The sequence below is a fragment of the Giraffa tippelskirchi genome, chromosome 12 (genome assembly GCF_054371585.1).
Source record: "Giraffa tippelskirchi isolate mGirTip1 chromosome 12, T2T-mGirTip1v1.2.pri, whole genome shotgun sequence".
In the NCBI taxonomy this organism is placed as follows: Eukaryota; Metazoa; Chordata; class Mammalia; order Artiodactyla; family Giraffidae; genus Giraffa; species Giraffa tippelskirchi.
In genome coordinates, this window is record NC_137286.1 from 116229161 (window position 1) to 116234282 (window position 5122).

Sequence of the window (5122 nt, forward strand, 5' to 3'; positions counted from 1 at the left end):
TATCCCCACTAGATTGTCAACTTGAGGGCAGGCAGATATGCCACTTTATTTGCCTGCATATCCTCAGGAACTTAGCCCAACAACCGAGACATAACAGGTGCTCAATAAATATGTAGATGAATAAGCAAATTAATGAATGAATAAGTGCAATGACCAGGAATCCTTTCTCAAGAATTCTTTCACCCAGAATCTTTTGGCAATTACCTCATTGTTGGCATGGTGACATTGTTTTAGGGAAAACTCTGTTACTGAATTTATATTTTAAAAAAACCTACTGAAATTGTACATGAAGCTGAAAGTATCATAGGATCAAAATCCTGTAACTGAGTTCACATCATTCAATTATGTGTAGATGAGAATGGAACTCAGGCTCCTTTCTTTCAGCTGAAGATACCAACCTGGCCTTGCTCCTGCAGTTCCTACTTTGTCAACTGGTATGCCATTGGATGTGAGGATGTAGTCTTTTTATTCATTCAACAAATATTGATTAAGGGTCTTGGACAGGGGGACCCATGGACTTGACATCCACTTAAGAATCAGAATTCCACTGAAGCATGTCTTGAGCCAACAAATACCAGGAAAAGATGGGGAAAGGGAAAATCCTTACAAACCATTCTGAGCATGCCAAGTTATAAATATGTATCGGAAATATTCTTTGATCAAGTCTCAATATGTGCCTTTCATTATAGTAAGGAATCATCCCCACCCTCTCTTTAAAAACATTTGAAGGCACACTTAGAGCCATCTGGAAGAAGATGCTGCTTGATTAGGGTTCAGTCTCTCTTTAGAGAACAGCTTACACAAAATTACACTGAATAGAGTTTCAGAATCAATCTGCTCTTCCCTTTGCCTTGTACAACATGTACTTTACAGAATGCATAGCGATCTCTCTCAAGACATTTTTCTCTTTTATATCTTAGTCTCTTTCTGACAGAAATTCCTTTCTTTGTAGAGAAATAAGGCTTCTCTTTCATTGCCTCTATTCCCTTGATGACATGAAGTGTTCAATCACGACCAATTTACAGATAATGTTGTGCTAGTTTCTTGTATGTGTTTGTCAGTTTCGTCACCTGTGCCAGATTGTCAAGTGCATGCCCTAGATAACGTGGATACCTTAGTCAACAAGTTTCATCATGCTTCTAAACGGAAATGTTCTGGAAATTTTCCTCTCGGCTCTTTTTCACTTGCCTGGACCTTTTTGGATGACTCTGAATTGGATGTTCTTCACCTATACCTTTAGTTCCTTAGGTCACCATACATGTCAGCTGGGAGAGGAGGAAGAAACATGGGCAAAACAAACCTTCCATCAACATGTCAGAAAAGTGTCTGGAAGGTTTTCACTCAGCAAACTTTCCTGATCTTATCAGTGGCAGTCAGCTGAGCTGAAGCTCTTTGGGTGATTCTTACTTTTCCTTGCCAAGGAAAGGAAAAATCCAGATGATGTGAAATGCTGCAAAGAGTCTAGCGATGCAATTTTTCAGTGTCATCTGGGTCAAATGGTCTGATAAGTTTTACTTGTAAGTACAGGCTGGGAATAATTTTGGTTTAGGTATGGGGAGAAACAGGCAGAGAAGAAGAATTTAGTGCTAGCCATATTGATTTCATCAGCATTAGTGACCCAAATTACCTTGCTAATAAAGCAAAAGATAAGAAGCAAGATAACTCCAGACTACAGTTTTCTAATCTCTAGGTGTCTATCCATGTATTTATACAGAAAGACTCTTGTTCTTTTTTCTTCTAGTCAATAACACAAGCTGCATGGGCAGATTTGATACCTCTCCCTTCATAAGTTGGCAACCACAACAGGAGAGTTGGCATGTCCCTAGGTTGTGGCATAAAGGTGGCACCTCTTAGTTCTATGACCAGCTTCTGATCAGTCATTGGGAGGCAGTTATGGTGGCAACAAGAACTCAAGGCAAAAGTACTGGAATGGGACTTCCATGGCAGTCCAGTGGTTAGGACTTCACTTCCAGTGCAAGGAGTGTGGGTTCAATTCCCCGATCAGGAAGCTAAGATCCCACATGCCTCAGGGCTGGAAAACCAAAACGTAAAACAGAAGCAATGTTGTAACAAATTCAATAAAGACTTTAAAAATGATCTACATAAAAAAAAATCTTAAAAAACAATACTGGGTTCATGGAAGCCTCATTTCATGGGCATGGGCTTAAAGGCACCCTAGGTTGCTAATGTTTAGTTGCTAAGTCGTGTCCAACTCTTCTGCAACCCCATGAACTGTAGCCTTCCAGGCTCCACTGTCCATGGGATTTCCAGGAAAGAATACTGGAGTGGGTTGCCATTTCCTTCTCTGGGGGATCTTCCTAGCCCAGGGAATGAACCCACGTCTCCCATGTCTCCTGCATTGCAGGTGGATTCTTTACCACTGACCATCTGGGAAGCCCCAAACTTGGTTTAATACTCTGTTGCTGCCTTCTTGAAATTAGTAATGATTTTTGAGGCAAGGAACTCGCATTTCCATTTTGTACTGGACCCAGAAAATAATGTAGCCAGTCCTGTACTCAAGACATAAGTCTATACTCAAGACATATAAAAGAGCAGCACAGAAAGGTGTATGCAGCATGTGTAAAACCCAGCTCTTTGTACTTACATTTTAGACTGTTGCCACTGCCCTCTCACCTCCCTACCCCCACCACACCAAGAAAAAAACCACTTGTGTATGTATTGAGAGACAATTTTGAGGGGTAGTTAAGAGTAAAAATTGCAGCTAGACTGCCTGGGTTTGAAACTTACCATAGGAAAGTTGCAATGCTTTCTGTTGCCTTAGCATTTTCATCTGTAAAACAAGGTGAGAATAGCACCTATCCATAAAGTCGCTGTAAGGATCAAGTGGTTTAATAAATGGAAGTCCTTAGAGCACAGTCTGGCCCTTAGTCATACCAAATTATCTATTATGTTATTATTAAATTAGACAATGTTGTTATTTAGTTAAATTATCTCTGGAAGGCTGTATCAGCAGATCTCATTTTGTTGCACCTTGCTCTATTGTACTTCACAGACACTATGTTTTTTCCAAATTGAAGACATGTGGTAACCCTGCACTGGGCAAGTCTATCAGTACCATTATCCCAACAGCATTTGCTCACCTTGTGCCCCTGTGTCACATTTTGATAATTTTCACGATTCAATCTTTTTCATTGTTGTTACGTTTATTATATAAATCTGTGATCACTGATTTTTAATGTTAGTCTTGGAATTGTTTTAGGCACCATGACCATGCTCATGTAACAGTAAACTCAACTGATAAATGTTGTGTATGTTCAGACGCTCTATCCTCCAGCCATTCTCCACCTTTCTCCCCCTGCTCAGGCCTTCGTATTCCCTGAGACACAATAATATTGAAATTAGGCCAATTACTAACCCTATGGTGGCCTCTCAAGTGTTCAAGTGAAAGGAAGAGTCACATGTCTCTCACTTTAAATCAAAAGCTAGAAATGTTAAATCTTAGTGAGGAAGGCATGTAAAAGCTGAAACAGGCCAAAAGTTACCCCTATCCTGCTGAACAACTCCCCAAGTTATAGATGCAAAGGAAAAGTTCTTGAAGGAAATTAAAAGTGCTACTCCAGTGTACACACAAGAAAGCAATATGGAGAAAGAATAAATGGTCGGTATAGATCCTGATGGCTCAGATGGTAAAGAATTCACCTGCAATGCAGAGACCTGGTTTCGAGAAGATCCCCTGGAGAAGGGAATGGCTACCTACTCCAGTCTTTTTGCCTGGAGAACTCCGTGGACAGAGGAGCCTGGCAGATTATATAGTCCATGGGGTCACAGAGTTGGACACAACTGAGCGACTAATGCTTTAGTTTTTTCTTCATTTTTTATAGATCAAACCAGCCACAATATTCCCTTAAACCAAAGCCTAATCTGGAGCAAAGCCCTAACTCTGTTCAATTCTCTGGAGGCTGAGAGAAGTCTGGTAGCTGCAGAAGAAAAACGTGAAGCTAGCAGAAGTTGATTCATGAGGTTTAAGGAAAGAAACCATCTCCATAACATAAAACTGCAAGGTGAAGCAGCCAGAACTGAAATAGTAGCAAGCTATCCAGAAGATCAGATAGTTAACGATGGTGGCTACCCTAAACTACAGATTTTCAGTCCAGATGAAACAGCTTTTTATTGGAAGAGGATGCCACCCAGAACTTCCATGACTAGAGAGAAGTCAATGCCTCATTCAGAGGACAGTCTGAGTCTCTTATTAGGGGCTAATGCAGCTGGTAACTTGAAGTTGAACCCAATGTTCATTTATCATCCTGAAAATCCTAGGACCCTTCAGAATTATGCTAAATCTACTCTGCCTGTGCTCTAAAATTGGAATATCAAAGCCTGAATGACAGCGTATCTGTTTGCATCATGGTTTACTGAATATATTAAGCCCACGATTGAACCTACTGCTCGGAAGAAAAGATTTCTTTCAAAATATTATTGCTCATTGACAATCTCCTGGTCATCCCAGAGTTCTGATGGAGGTGTATGAGATTAATGTTGCTTTTATACCTGCTAACACTACATCTGTCCTGTAGCCCATGGATTAAGAATTAAATTTGAATTTTAAGTCTTATTATTTAAGAAATGTATTTCACAAGGCTAAAACTGCTATATCTAGTGGTTCTTCTGATGAATGTAGAGAGAATAAACTGAAAATTTTCCAGAAAGTTTTCACCATTCTGTGCTGTGCTTAGTTGCTCAGTTGTGTCTGACTCTTTGTGACCACATGGACTGTAGCCCACCAGGCTCCTCTGTCCATGGGGATTCTCCAGGCAAGAATACTGGAGTGGGTTGCCATGCCCTCCTTCAGGATCTTCTCAAACCAGGGATTGAACCCAGGTCTCCTGCATTGCAGGCAGATTCTTTACTGTCTGAGCCACCAGGGAAGCCCTTTCACCATTCTAGATGCCATTAAGAACATTCACAATTCATGGGAAGAGGTCAAACTATCAACATTAAGAGAAGTTTGGAAGAAGTTGATTCCAGCCCTCATGGTTGACTTTGGGGGGTGGTTCAAGACTTCCACGGAGGAAGTAACTACAGATATGGTGGAAATAGCAAGAGAACTAGAAGTGAAGTCTGGGGATGTGACTGCATTGCTACAATCACATGATCAAATTTT

At 40.6% G+C, this 5122-nt stretch overlaps 1 long non-coding RNA gene across 1 annotated transcript; it reads left to right on the forward strand.

Moving 5' to 3' along the window:
- The first annotated feature begins 216 nt into the window (after window positions 1-216).
- LOC145530385 (uncharacterized) lies at window positions 217-4667 on the forward strand. Its single transcript, XR_014071723.1, has 2 exons — window positions 217-434; window positions 3843-4667. It is a non-coding gene; the product is annotated as an uncharacterized LOC145530385 (long non-coding RNA).
- The last annotated feature ends 455 nt before the right edge of the window (window positions 4668-5122 follow it).